Below are 15,770 nucleotides of genomic sequence, written 5' to 3'. Positions count from 1 at the left end.
GTGCATGAAAAAGGCACATCCCAGCTGCATCTGGTCTGTCACCTTGAACCAGGTCACATAATTTTTTATTGTGTATATGTACAATGTACCATACCATGGTTTTTGCGTACCAAGTTAAAAATACATGGTCCTTACCTTCCAGGTGCTCATAGCTTAGTGTGAAAAATAGATAAAAGATAAATAACATTACATTTATTTTATACATTTACCTTACCATACCATACCTTATCATATCACATAAGAAATATCATCTTAGTTTTATGGATATAAACTATAGTAGTAGTATACACATATACAAAATATGTGTATGAACCTTACCACTATATCAACAGAGTATATAGTGGTAGGATATTGGTAAGATATTAGATATTGAGGCAGGCATCAAATCTGCCTGAGGAGATAAGGGAGGTCACTCAGAGGAAGTGGTTGCCAAAACATTGAGTATGATATCACTAGCTGAACAAAGCAGGTAGACATAGTTCATGAAAAAGGAATAATGTCACTATAGACACAAACTGTGTGCAACAGACTGAGGTAGACAGTGGACTGGAGGAGAAAGATGTGGATGAAGGCAGAATGCCAACAAGGGAGCTATTAAGAGTTCAAGCATTAAGGTTATAGGATTTTGCATAAGTTGTAGGAGCTACATTGTAGCAATGAATGAGAAAAGTATTGTAAAGAAAGGATTAACAAATTATATTTGGAGGAAGGAAAGAATTGAAGCAACAAGAAGAGTGAAAATAACAGATTTCAAGCCTGGAAGTTGAGGGGAAACACCTTTGGTCTAGAGTCTAGAAAGTAGGTAAGCTTTCTTGACAAAGTTTATTTTGAAATGGGTTTAACGTACATGGCTGGAGGGAAGTGGCTTGAAAATAAAAAATGATAAGTTGTTCTTTTGCATACAAACTGGCAAAAATTAGGTGGGTGGATCTGTGGTCCAGAGGAGTTAAATAGTTTGTCAGCCATTGGAATATAAAATCAGGTTCAGCCGGATATGGTATCAGGAGTCTGTAGTCCCAGCTACTTGAGAGGCTGAGGCAGGAGGGTCACTTGAGGCCAGGAGTTCCAGGTCATAGTGTGCTGACCACACCTGCAAATAGCCACTGCTGTCAGGTCTGGACAACATAACAAGACCCCACATCTAAAAAAGAAAAAAAAAATCAAGTTAATCTCATGCTTTCTCTTACAGAATCTCAATAGTAAGTCATTGTCATGAATCCACATAGGTTCTCCTATGCTATCAAGAGTCCTCTAGTTTGTGAAGCTAAGGCTGGCAGGGTGGGGGCCACATCGTTTCCATCCCTAACGATTCTCAGGATTACTCTTCTCTGCGCTCAGCTATGGGCGTAGAGGAGGAAGACTTTTTAAATTTTCTCTGTTTCTATCACCTTCCCTGCTCTGGCAACTGCTATGTAACCATAGTTCAGTGTCAGTACCATTCACAGACATTTCAGGATATTCATTATATACTCTTGGGGTAAATCCCAAATACATTTTTATACTCCTCAGCTGGCTTGGCAGATGTACAAAGTCATTAATTTTTCCCTTCATACTCATGCATATTATTATTTCTTTTTTTTTTCTTTGAGATGGAGTTTCATTCTTGTTGCTCAGGCTGGAGTGCAATGGTGCAATCTCGGCTCACTGCAACCTCTGCTTCCTGGGCTCAAGCAATTCTCCTGCTTCAGCCTCCCAAGTAGCTGCAATCACAGGCACATGCCACCATGCCTGGCTAATTTTTTTGTATTTTTAGGAGAGACGGGGTTTCATGTTGGTCAGGCTGGTCTTGAACTCCTGACCTCAGGTGATCCACCCACCTCGGCCTCCCAAAGTGCTGGGATTACAGGCATGAGCCACCATGCCTGACTTATTATTTCATTTTAGTGCAAACCCAGGCCCTGAGAGTAACCTTTTCTTTTTGTTCTATTATGCTCCATCTTCAGCCTAGCCATTGCTGATATTATATTCTTTTTTGAACCACAGACAATTATTTGACTTCTGGATGTAATTTTTGTCTCTAAAGTTTTTCCCCTCACTCTTCCAACAGCTAAGCTGATAACCTAATGCCTGTCTTCTAGAAATGCTCTTTCCTCCGTTCTGTTTTGTCTTTATCCTGGTTCCTATTCAGGACTCTCAGTTTTACTCCCTGAGATCCAGACCTATAAGTTTCATCTTTCTCCTACCTGAGTTTCCTTGTCCTTGGTCCACAGGGTCTCCTAAAGACTGTACACTTTCCTCAATTTTGGGCCAGAATATCAAGGATTCCTCTCATGTAAGAATACATAAGAAGCTGGAAACAGAAATTGCCTCCAGAAAAAGAATCAGGAGACAAACGGAAAGAGTAGGAGATAGACTTGCTCTTTACTGAATGTAATTTGTTCTTTTTGTGTGTGCCATGTGCACAAATGAGCTAGTAAAACTATTTAAATCTAAAAATTCATAGAGAATCTTAATACCTGGTTCCGCTATCCTCTGCCATTTTCTTCCCATAATTTAAAAAAGTTATTATTAAAAATAACTTTCATATCTACAACTCTAATTGCCAAACTTCATCATGGGAATAAAAACTGAAATTGACTGATCCACACAATGTTTTAGACACCTTATCATCTAGTTAATCCTAATAGAAATAGAAAATTCAGGCTGGGCATGGTGGCTCACTTCTATAATCCCAGCACTTTGTGAGGTCAAGGTGGGCAGATCACCTGAGGTCAGGAGTTCAAGACCAACCTGGCTAACATGGCGAATCCCCATCTCTACTAGAAATAAAAAATTAGCTGGGTATGGTGTCACGTGCCTGTAATCCCTGCTACTCAGGAGGCTGAGGCGGGAGAATAGCTTGAACCCGGGAGGCAGAGGCTACAGTGAGCCGAGATTGTGCCACTGCACTCCAGCCTGTGCGACAGAGTTAGACTCCATCTAAAAAGAAAAAAAAGAAAGAAAGGAGGAAATAGATAATTCAGAACCTTTGAAGGCAAGTATTATTACTTATATTTTAGAGTGCAGGGACCAAGGCTCAGACAGGTTTAGTCATTCCTCCAACGTCACACAGATAACAAGCATTGAAGATGGGACTGAAACGCAGTCTTGCATGGCGTCTAAACTGCTGTTTTGCTTTGCATTTCTCCACTCATAACGACATATATAGGGTCAAGCTTCACTTCACATAAGTACATTTTCAGAACATATCTTTCCAGACGTTTTTATACTTTTGAATATTAGCAATTTTTATCTTCCTCAGATGGTTTAAATACTTAAAACCCAATATTTACATGTTGCAATTCTCTTGTTCCTCACCATAATCTCTTAAGAGTGATATTTGCCACATCAATATTTTTTCCTTTATGAAGGATTTCTCATAGTGGGAGCATCATTTTTTTTCCTTCCTCTAAACCAGGTTTCTCAAGTTCAGCACTATTGAAATTTAGGGCCAGATGAGTCTCTGTTAAGGGGGGGAGGGAGTGATCCTGTGCATCGTAGAATATTTAGCAGCATCCCTGGCCTCTACCCCACTAGTTTTCAGTAGCACAGCAGCACCCCCACCCTAAGTTGTGACAACCAAAACTGTCTCCAGGTTTTGTCAATTGTACCTTCAGAAGTGGAGTCATCCCAAATTGAGGACTGCTGCTCTAAACAAATATTGATTTTAAAAATTAGGCTTCCTAGCTGATGATTCTAGATGAAAAACAAATCAAACTCTTGGCCACCAGAATAACATGCTCCATCAGATGAAATTTTCCCAAGATAGGTATTATCTATGTTTATAAACTGAGGAAAGTGTGGTTTAAAGAAGATAAGCATCTTGTTCAAGCTCCAAAATTAATCTGTGCTGGAATGGAATTCCAACTCCAATCTGACAAACTCCAAATCCCATGATCTCCCTGCTGATTATAATATGAGGCAGGAACGCTCTATAATAGAAAGCTATTTTTTCTCATTATAAAGAAAGACCATTTTTGACAGCAACATGGCTTGACAAAATGTTACAAGAAGCTGCCATATAACAAACACATCAATCAATGTAGAACAAAAATACTTGCAAGTGTGAGAAATTTATCTCTATTCCTTGTTTTTAAATTATTTTATAATTTCTAAAATGATTTAAATAAGTTTTAGAGTTTTGATATAGAAACTATATTTTCATATGGTATTTTCCTTCTGAACTGCACTTATCACCAGATGTCTGAGAGATGGTTAATAACACCAGGTCCCTCCGAGAGGACCAGAATCCATGCATATTTTTTGGAAAGAGATTATAAACTCTTTATTCTTAGTACACAAAAAAGACAAGAAATAAAATAACAGTCAAATGTGAGGTTGGCAATTATGAGAAGTAGTTGGCCACTTTTTTCTTCGAGCTACTCATACTCAGTTGTCAGAGACTGGGAGACACCATAGAAAATTAGTTCTTTCCCAATTGATACTAGAGGCAGTTTTAGAGAATGTTCTCCCTAGAGGCTAGTTGTTCCCATCAGCAGCTCCTCATTTTGGTAGTAGCCCCACGTGGCTTTTATTAACTGTTTAGAACAGCTGTCACCAGGTCTCTAATGCCTCATGTTGTTCAGAGGATTGCACGAGAGGAAGAAGTTTTCCACACTGGACCTGCAGAGGTCTTTAGGTATCAAAGCCTGCAGAGGTCTTTGTGGTGTATCAAGAAAAATTATTTCCAATGTTTCAGAGCTCTCTAGATTGCTTAACCTAGTCTCTGTAACATCTCAGTGCGTAACACACATCACTGTTCTGTCCGCCTCCCTTATCGCTGCACAGATTTTATTCAGTCCAGAGAAAGTTCTCTGGCATGCTCTCCACTGCTCAGGGTGAGGTGATCTAGAACACTCTTAGCTTTAGCTAAGAGACCAGGTATTTGCTACACTTATCAATAACCCTCAATTTTTTATACATCTATTCATATAGCACCATAGTATACAGACAAATCAAGCCATAGACTATCCCAGGATACCCACACTTGTCAATGAATCATCCTTAACTCGTAACTTTACAGGGAAGAATCAATGCATGTGTGGCCTCATACGAACAAACTTCATTTTATCAGCCTGAAATCCTTGCTTGGATAGAGCCAACTCTCACTACCTGAACGCAGCTGAACACACTAAGGCAACAAGGTCTGGCAGGACCTCAAGTAACTAAAGAACCACCTTGTAATGAAAGTCACAGACAGCCAAATTCCGGCACATAAGACAAGACAAACCCTCCAGTTATTCTAATCATCTGTCTGATGCAGAACACACAGAGGAAGCTGAAGAAATGTGATTGTCTTGAAGGCTCAGAGAGGACTCACAATGCCAAACTCAAGTATCTGTATCAAGTTGACTCAAATTCTTATTCAAAGTAGATGTAAAATAATGTTAAAATAAATCAAATCCAACTCCTTTGGAAAACAGTTTGGCAGTTTCTCAAAATACTAAACAGGGAGTTACCATATGAACCAAAAGTTTCTTTCCTAAGTATATAGTCAAGAGAAACAAAACATATATCCACACAAAAATTCATACACAAATGTTCATAGTAACATAATTTGTAATACCCGAAATGTGAAAACAATCCACTTTGTCACTCTCTTAACTGACAAACGAATAAACAAAAAGTGATATAGCCTTATAATAGGATATTATTCAGCCACAAAGAGGAATGAAGTGTTGATATGCGCCACAACATAAATGAACCTTGAAAACATTATGCTAAGTGAAAGGAGTCAGAAGACTATACGTTGTATGATTGCCTTTATATGAAACATCCAGAATCAAATCTATGGATACAGAAAACAGGTTAGCTGTTGCCTAGGGATGAGGAAGTAGGTAAGAATAGAGGTGAGTGAGGAGTGACTGGTAATGGATATGAGGTTTCTTTTTAGGGTGACAAAATGTTCTAAAATTTATTCTGGTGATGATTGTACAACTCTATGAATATATTTTAAAACATCAAATTATACAATTTAAGTTGGTGAATTGAATGTTATGAGGATTATGTCCCAATAAAGTTATGAGAAATAAATAAGAGCAAAGCAAATAAACAAAGTACAACACTCTGATTGAGTCCAAATGCAAAAAGACAGTAAACTCTGAAACTTTGTAGGACATTAATTCTATTGGCCACTTTGGAGTAAATATCAACAGCAACCTTGACAAACAAAGGAGAAAAACTATGAATTCCTTTAACCTTTTCTGATTTACAGCTTTTAAAAGTACAAAAAGGAGTTTGATTATGATCCCTGTTGTACTTTCACCATATTGAAAAGAACATATATTTGATCTAAATAAGATAAAATCAGTGTTCTCATAAGGTTTGTAAATGAATGAAATGTTTATTTTTACCTAAATTACTTTTCAATTGCTACACTAACATCTAGCATATATGCTCACAACAGCTGCAGTAGTTATAACATAAAAGTTCATGGCTCACATAACATGTTTTTCAGAAAAGCATGCAATTCTTAGATTAAAAAAGTCTTTTTCATGTACTCGCTGAAAGACCAGAAATATTGTGAAATTAGTAATCTATCCATTATTCATGTAGTCTGAAAATATATAAACTTAAATACATAATCTCAGATTCTCTCATTCTGAAACACATTGTCAAAAATAAAAATATTGGCCAGGCATGGTTGCTCACGTCTGTAGTCCCAGCACTTTGGGAGGCCGAGGTGGGCGGATCATGAGGTCAGGAGTTCAAGACCAGCCTGACCAACATGGTGAAACCCTGTCTTTACTAAAAATACAAAAAATTAGCTAGGCATAGTGATGTGCGCCTGTAACCCCAGCCACCCAGGAGGCTGAGGCAAAAGAATCGCTTGAACCTGGGAGGTGGATGTTGCAGTGAGTCAAGATCATGCTACTGCACTCCAGCCTAGGCGACAGAGTGAGAATCTGTCTCAATATATACATACATATACACACATACATACATACATACATACATACATACCTTCACTTAAGCCTTCAAGGAAATTTGCACATAATGGACCTATAAAATTAATATGAAGCCTTGTTCACTGCCTGTAAAAATAATTCCAAACTTACTACAACATATAAAATCTATCATGATGAAGCTGTACTTTCCAGCAGCAGCTTCCCACAGCCCATCCAAATGCTTCTATTCCAAATTAAGGTCTTTCAATCCCCTGTACCTCTATAAAAGCCACTTTATCTGCCTGGAGGATCATTCCCTTGTCCACTTGGAACATTCTTCAACATCCTTCATCAAAGAATCTGTCTTAAGTTATCCCTTACTATCTGGTTCATCCCTATCCACAAGGCCAAGCACTATTTAATACACTCTCCTCTGCAAACCTATAGCACTGTGCGTGCTGTTACACCATAGCACACATAGCTCATTCTATAATGGTTTTCATGTGTCTTTTCCCTATTGGTCAGAGAGCTTTGTATTCAGAGATTACATGCCACTCATCTTTGCACTTGGGGAACCTGGCAAGGGACTTGCAATATAGTAGATGCTTCAACACTATCTAATGACTGCTCAATGAAATAAAAGTACTGTGAGATAGCCAGGGTTTAAGTAGGTGTTGAAAACTATTGAAAACTTTTTAAAAATTTGAAGCAAAAGATACAATTCTTGCTTTCCAATGTATTGAATTGGTGAAACTTGCTTCCTTGGAAAAGCTCTTTATTCTACTATTTGGTAACTACTTACTGAACAGCAACCACATGCCAAGTCTTATGGTGGAGGCAGAAAGAATATCATGAGAGATCTCCCCCGAGCTTCCAAGTCACTGTATGGTTTGGAAAAATCATGCAAACCTCATCAAAATCGACAAAAATCATACAAGAGAGGAGGCAATCATTCCTGTATGCAATTCCAATAGATTGTGTGCCTGGGAACAGAGAATTGCAGACAGTGCAAAGGCCAGCATATATGAACAAATATTTCAATTCTGACTATCTACTTTTACACAGATGTTATAGTTTGCATTTACATAGGAATTTGATACTGTAAATTCTGTAACACATTATGATATAATCTCATTAGCCAAGGCATTTTCTTGGGTCATGGTGGGTGACAATGGGGTTCAAGTAAAAGGTGCTGCTGGCGAGCTGCTTTGGATGACGCCTAAAAATCTGCCAAACAGAGGATAGCCTGAAGCACACACAACAGCATGACTGTTGACTCATTCAATTCACATTATTTTAAATCCTTGATCCATGAATAATGATACTGGAGACAAAAGAACCTTCAAAAGTTCTACAGATGCACCAAATATCTTCATATTAGATGAAGTGGTAAATCTTATATAGTAATTTCAGGTGCTTAAAGGCAGTCAAGAACATATCTTGGGAGTTTCAAAATGTATTAGAACTTCCTCTCACTGTGAATTCTAGGTATCAACCTAATTGTCATCAAAAGTCTCACTGAACCATCCTTAGAGCAGTGCTCAAAAGGAGGCCATGTGCTATTGCTTATGAAATGTCCTTAAGAGAGTTACAAAAGTGACTTTATCAGGAAAAAGAAAACAAAATGTTCTTAAGAGAGGGTTTGCAGTCTGAAGTCATCTGGTTCCCTTTTTAACAAAATCCAGTCCTCATTTTGAAGATGGTTTACCTGATAGCAGTAAAAATGTTCCAGATGGTCAGGTGGTTTTCAATAGAAAGATTCTTAATTTGCCACTAAAGTAAGATTGGGTTAAATCAGAATCTAGATTAGTCATATTATCTATGAAAACTCAAACAACTGAGTCTCCAAGGTTTTAAAAGTATTCATGGTTGTTGCCTTAAAAAACCTGTTGATTCTCATTCAATGGTTCAAGTGAAGACTAAAATATTTTGAAATGATAGTTAAGTTTCATTTTTTAAAGATGCTTGTTTTATGTACTTCAGATAATGATATTTCATTCTGTTTCAGACAAAATCAGTAAACTCAAGATAAACAGAAACTAAAGAGGATGTACCAACTAAATGTGGTTCTCTTAGATTCTGAAGGCATTAATTCAACAAGTATAATAAAATTTGTTTCTATGTTTAAATGATATTGACTTTTCATTAAATAACGTTTTCCAGATTCAATACATTTTATTACAAATATACACCCTGAAGACTATGACCAACTTTTATTTTAAAACAGAAAAACCCGAGAGGATGTGGAGAAATAGGATATACCTAATATAAATGACAAGTTAATGGGTGCAGCACACCAACATGGCACATGTGTACATATGTAACGAACCTGCACATTGTGCACATGTACCCTAGAACCTAAAGTATAATAATAAAAAAAAAAACAGAAAAACCCATGTATATGTGTTTCAATGAAAACATGACCTCAAGTATTTCAGGTGCTATATATGATAATAAGCTTACTACAGTAGAAGGTAAGGTGGCCTCTTTAACGATTGATATTTATCAGCATAATAATTTGTGTTTAAGTAGAGGTGTTCTAATATGAAAATGAGCACATTGCAAACTAAATGGCCTAGTTTTGCGTCATCTTGTGCTGGTGTGGTATTTGTTAAGTGAATAGTCTTTCATTATAAGTTTAAACTTTAATTCATTGAGCTACCCCATTCCCCTGCAAGGGATATGAATTAAGATTTAAATAGCAGCCTATTTCAACATTCATTGCAATGTAGTCACTCAAGAGATCAAACACATACAACTTCATACCTTTTTTTTTTTTTTTTTTTGAGACAGGTTCTCACTCTGTCACTCAGGCTGGAGTGTAGTGTCACAGCCTCAGCTCACTGCAACCTCCGCCTCCCGGATTCAAGGAATTCTCCAGCTTTGGCCTCCTGAGTAGCTGGGACTACAGGCACCTACCACCATGCCTGGCTAATTTTTGTATTTTTAGTAGAGACGGGGTTTCACCATGTTGGTCAGGCTGGTCTCAAACTCCTGACCTCAAGTGATCTGCCTGCCTTGGCCTTTCAAAGTGCTGGGATTACAGGGGTGAGCGACCACACCCGGCCAACTTCATACTCTTTTAAGTGAAGGAAATAGTCTAGGCTATACCCTTGAGAAAATGTATAAGAGACTGAAGATTTAAGTAAAAACAAACAAAAAACGTGTTGAGAGAAAATAATAAAATACTGCCAAAAGAAAAAGTAGGAAAATGTAGACATCTGTCATTCAAGTCTTTTTGGTAAACAGAAGACTGAACCCTGGATTTTCTTCATACAGCTTTGTTCTGTTCATTTGAATATCGTCCAGAGAACATATAAGGCAATGAATGTGGCTGCTTCCACCACAATGGTTCTGAATGGCCTGACACTGGAGGCATCCAAAAGAAATGATTTTGGCACACAGGGTGAATTTTTTCAGGTATTTCTTAGCCTGGAAGCTGTCCTTTTCCTGCCAAAAATCCAACCCTATCTGTAACAACCTCTTACTGCTAGTGTAAAGAAAAGGTTAGACAAAGCTAAGAGAGATTTTAGAGAGCACAGCCATAGCTGGTAACTGGCAGTGCAGATGGCATTTTCAGAGTCTGCACTGAGGAACAAACCTTTAGTAACCAATTAGGAACCTGGGGAGTTAAAGCTATAAAGTGTGATTGATAAAAACTTATGTAATAATTAACAGCAGGGTATTGCATACAGAGAAAATAAAAACACCCTGTGTTAGGATAAATGTCCTAAGAGAAAAATGTAAGACACAGAAGAGTAATATCGGATCCTGGGGCTGGACCCTGCACACCAGGGCCCCAGTCTCAGAGAACCCATATGCCCTGCCTGGCACAGCAGCAGTGAAATTGTTCACCTTCAAGAATCTACAGAGGGCATTTGGGGGGGATGACAGTTAGAAGCATTCCCCTGTGTTCCCAGTAAACTCACACCTCCTCAGAGGTATGTCTGGATTAACACGTAACCATCATAAGAGAGAGAATGTGCACTAAAATGACTCACGTTGAGTTTTCCACTAATTTGAAGACAGCAAGAAAGGCGAGCGTGGATATTTAGTTTCATTTAGAGAAAAATAAATATATATGTATATGTTTTTTAGACTCAACTAATTTTGTATAGTACAACTCATAGCAAATGTGTATATAGCTAATTGTTTAATAAACTAGTAATTGTGTAATACTTTTCTGTTAGTACATGTTTAATTCTCCCGAACCTATACTTTTCTGTTGTCTTTAAAAATATCAGGTCTGTAAACCCAGTACTTTGGAAGGCCGAGGTGGGAGAATCGCTTGAGCACAGAAGTTTGAGAATAGAATGGACGGCATGGAAAAACCCTGTCTCTACAAAAAATACAAAAATTAGTTGGGCATGGTGGTGCACACCTGTGGTTCCAGTTACTTGGGAGGCCAAGGTTGGAGGATCACTTGAGCATAGGATATGGAGGTTGCAGTCAGCAGAGATCATGCCACTGCGCTCCAGCCTGGGCAACAGAGCAAGAACCTGTCTCAAAAAAATTTAAAAAAAAAAATTCAGAAGCCCCTTTGAAATCATTTTAGAGGATTAACTGAACAAAAGCCAACGCAGCAGGCACTCCTATCACAGACACGCGGCATACCTTAAGAAAGGTAAGCTCCCAGGTAAGCTCCCCACTGTGTGATTCATGCCACAGGAAGATCCTTGCAGAGGTCTTGATGCGTTTGTTTTCCACCTAAACTTGACTCAATATACACCACACACAAACTTCTTTTCATTCATCCCCTTAAGGTCTGAAATATTTTAGACATTTATATTTCCTTCATACTTTAAAATCATATACCACCATCAGGATCTTAAAGTGGAAGTTACTTACTGTTGCTATAAAAAATAATAATATTCACATAATATTCGCTATAGATCTGACTTCCCTTGGGCTTTTTATAACTTCTTTTAGAAAAAGAATGGAAGTCAGTATGAATTCCTGCTTCCAACAGGAGTCCAGGCCTCGTTGCCAATTCTATGAATCCCGAGTATCTGTATTTACAATAGTCGAAAATAATAAAAACTTGCTGTCTACCTATTTTTTAAACCTAAACTGCAAAACTATTATATTGCTGCAGTTAAATGGTGCTTCATGTTATAACTGAATTTCTCTATGTGCTTCTAGCCCGGAATAAGAAGAACTTCAGTGGACTCACGATTCGAGTGATTGTTAGTTAAGTCTTCTTTGTGTGTGTTCTTTACTTGATCCTCCCGCAGGATGGCCCCCTCTAGCTTTCAGATATGTGTGCTGTGTTCCTTTGGTTTGGATGTCCTGGCCAGATACTTGTAACTATAGGTTGCTGCAAAAGTAATTGCGGTTTTTGCTATGAATGGCAAAAACTACAATAACCTTTGTACCAACCTAATAAATGCAAGGGCTGAGGTAGTAGGTGGGATTTGACTCCAGGGGTGGGGCTTGGACACGGAACAGATTGAGGACTAGCTAAAACAGTGTCTGCGCAAAGCAGCTTTCGATCAGATATGTCCAACAGTGTGCCATGTCAATTTACTGTTGCCATGGCAACACCCCATGGTTCTCACCTCTTTCTGAGGCAATGACCCAATGACCCAAAGGTGCTACCCCTTCCCTAGAAATTTCTGCATAAACCACTCCTTAATCTGCATGCAATTAAGAGTGTATATAAATATGACTGTAAAACTGCCCTGAGTTGATAGTGTCTGCCTAAAGGGTAACCCTGCCCTGCAAGAGCAGCCATAGAACCCACTGCTAGAGCTGTAGCACTGCCTCTGAAGTAAAGCTGTTTTCTTCCACCTCTGTCTTGTCCTTGAATTCTTTCCTGGGCAAAACCAAGTACACTCATGAGCTAAATTCCACTTTGGGGCTCACCTGCCTGCATCTGGGCCTAAAAAGTATTTGTCATCTCTGGGTTAAGACTAAGATACAGTGCAGCTTTGATGGTTACAGCAAGTGAAGACAAATTTTCAATCATAATCCTTACCTAATTGTGTTTGAGGACAGGACTAACTTCCATTTATGAGTCAACTATTTTACATCAGGAAACTGTAAGTAATCACTTTTTTTGTGTTTTAAGAATCGTGGATTCACTTAAGGCACATCAAACTTCATTTGTGATGCACCTTTGCTATAATGGTAACATTAAATCAGTCATTGTCAAAGAGCTTGTTAAGGTGGAATGGGTTGATTATGTTAATGAAGTTACAGACTACAAAATTCCTAATCAACTTAAGTATCCTTTTTCTTCTGGAAATATACCTTTTTATCTCCTTTAATACTTATCTACTACCATTTCTATGCACTAAGCATTTTATACATATTATCCCATTTAGTCCTCACAACAACTCCTTAAACTGACTCTGTCATTATCCCTGTGTTATTAGTAGAGGCAAGGGAAATGTGAATGCTTTGCCAAGATCAGCCAGCTAACGTGGGGAGCTGGCTTCCAAACTAGGCAGTCTGGCTCCAGAATCCACATCCTTAGCTCTTAACCTTCACATTTCCTCTCTATGCTGCCTCTTTGACTCACAATTAAATGAAGAGCAACCCTCGAAACTTCGCTGCTTCTCACGCCTGTAATCCCAGCACTTTGGGAAGCCGAGGCGGGTGGATCATGAGGTCAGGACATCAAGACCACCCTGGCTAACACGGTGAAACCCCATCTCTACTAAAAATACAAAAAATTAGCAGGGCGTGGTGGCGGGCGCCTGTAGTCCCAGCTACTCAGGAGGCTGAGGCAGGAGAATGGCGTAAACCCGGGAGGCGCAGCTTAAAGTGAGCTGAGATGGCCCCACTGCACTCCAGCCTGGGGGACAAAGGGAGACTCCCTCTCAAAGAAAAAAAAAAAAAACTTCGCTACTTCACTTTCTGTTGTTAAAAAATTCTGCTTCCCTTCAAAGGAAACAGAAAACTACAGGAGGAAACGAGAAATTTGTTAGAACAAAAGATATAACAAGATGAAGCTGACACATCAGGAAGTCATTGATCTCAGCCGGGCCCACTAAAATCACATGGACTATTGTTCTTGATGTCTCTCTGTGTCTCTCTTCCCAAGCTTACATAAGACCAGGATTGATGACAGTGACATAGAGCAGTGGTTCTCAACCAGGCACAATTTTTGTCCCCTCACCCTCACCTCTGGGAATATTTGGCAATGTCCAGAAGCTTTTTGAGTGTCACAAATGAGGGAATCTATTGGTTAGAGGCCAGGAATGCTGCTAAACATCCCACAGTGGACAAGATAGCTTCCCAAAATGAAGAAGCATCCAGTCCAAAATGTCAGTAGCACCACTGTTGATAAACCCTGATTTAGGGTATTCCATCTTCACAAATATTCATGTAAGCAGCAATGTCTATCTTTGGCCTTGTGGCTTCAGTTGATTGGATATAAAGCATAGTATTAATGAGCTATAATAGCTCATCCATCCTTCATTCTCCCAGCCGCTTTATGTGTCTTCATGTGATTATGGTGGATGACATGACTTTGAAACTTCGGAAATTCCCGAAGAAAATTTTTTAAAAATCTGCTGTAATTGTCACCTAATTATCAAATTATCTAAGAAGGAACCCTTTGACAAGGAAATGCTGTCAAATTAAGGGAAAAACAAATTCCATTTATCCCTTGTCATTTAGACAGGCAAAGAGATTTAGCAGCCATCAGAGTTGTACAATTTTCACATTCACCCATCAATGCCTAAGGGGGAAAAAAAAAGAGTTTCAGGGAATGATTTTGACTCATACTGTTATGCTGGAGCAGTTACTGACAGGGAAGGTATGAAAACAAATCATATCCCTCAACTGAAAGAAGATTACAAAGACGTTTGCCTCTACAGAAACAGATATGTGTAAAAAGTTATTTCTGCAAAATACAACATGTAGAAATGTCCTTGATGACAAAAACAAATTTTCAGAGATTTCTCATTTTTTGTATTATTTGCAAGTACAAAAGGAGTCAGAAATGAAAGTAAATCAAAACGATTTCTTTGAAGTGCTATAGTTCATATGCAAAATGCTGCTACTAAAACACCAGCAGTACAATAGGTGCATAATTGTTCTATACTGAATCTACCTAACAGCCAGTGTATCACCAACTCACATTTTTGTACAAAGGCATGAATTCTCTAGGGCTGGAGTTTCAAATGAAGAAAACTGACACCCATGAGAAGAAGCCTCCTTTATTTTTATGTTATAACCAGTGGTGCTACCAGCACCATCCTCAAAGCGCAGCTATGAATATCACCTCCCATGCAATGTGTGCACATTTCTAGGTTAGTGGGTTGAGGGTCTATGTATAACATAGGCAGAGTATAATCTATATTATGCTTAGTCAACAATATTTCCTTTACGGAAGAAACAATGCTTTCCAGAATCTCAACTAACAAGTCACAAGGTCATTTTTCATACTTCAGAGGTAGATAAGAATACAGAAAAATGAGCAAAACAGCCCATAGTGAAGATATGACCCTAAAATATATAAAGTATTTTTTTCCACAGAAGAGTAAGAAATAATAAAGCCTTCTACAGAGAGGGATTTTGTTACAGTTACTAACATACATGAAATGTATAGAAAAGTTGTCTTCAAAAGGCAAAAATCCTCAGATCTTGTACCGTAAATTTAGGAAGTCACAAATATACAGAATGGGAAACATAACCATCTCATTTTCTCATCATTAAGGGGAAAATGAAAACCACTACTCTATGTAAATTTAGAAATTCACATCATTTATGGATTATCTACTTGACTCATTTTCAAACTGTTAGGTCTTTATACATATAATTTCCTATCTGAAGATATTCTCAGACTTGTCTATCATTTATTTAAACATACTTATCAAAAGTGTCTTCCTCTTTTAATCTGTCAATTTCTAATAGCCTAATGAATTTAAAGAATATGTTCCTCCTGGCTGTTTT

At 38.2% G+C, this 15,770-nt stretch overlaps 1 long non-coding RNA gene across 1 annotated transcript in view; it reads right to left on the bottom strand.

Annotated features, from left to right (window-relative positions):
- Positions 1-803: 803 nt before the first annotated feature.
- The window catches only part of LOC106998573 (uncharacterized), a 50,310-nt gene continuing 35,343 nt past the window's right edge, over positions 804-15,770 (bottom strand). Inside the window, exon 6 of the long non-coding RNA XR_013417384.1 lies at positions 804-1,141. This is a non-coding gene — a long non-coding RNA (uncharacterized LOC106998573). The remainder of the gene's footprint in view (positions 1,142-15,770) is intronic.

Source organism: Macaca mulatta, chromosome 5, assembly GCF_049350105.2.
Source record: "Macaca mulatta isolate MMU2019108-1 chromosome 5, T2T-MMU8v2.0, whole genome shotgun sequence".
Classification (NCBI taxonomy): Eukaryota; Metazoa; Chordata; class Mammalia; order Primates; family Cercopithecidae; genus Macaca; species Macaca mulatta.
Note: the sequence above shows the minus strand (reverse complement) of the source record. Positions and strands in the feature narration are given on the sequence as shown.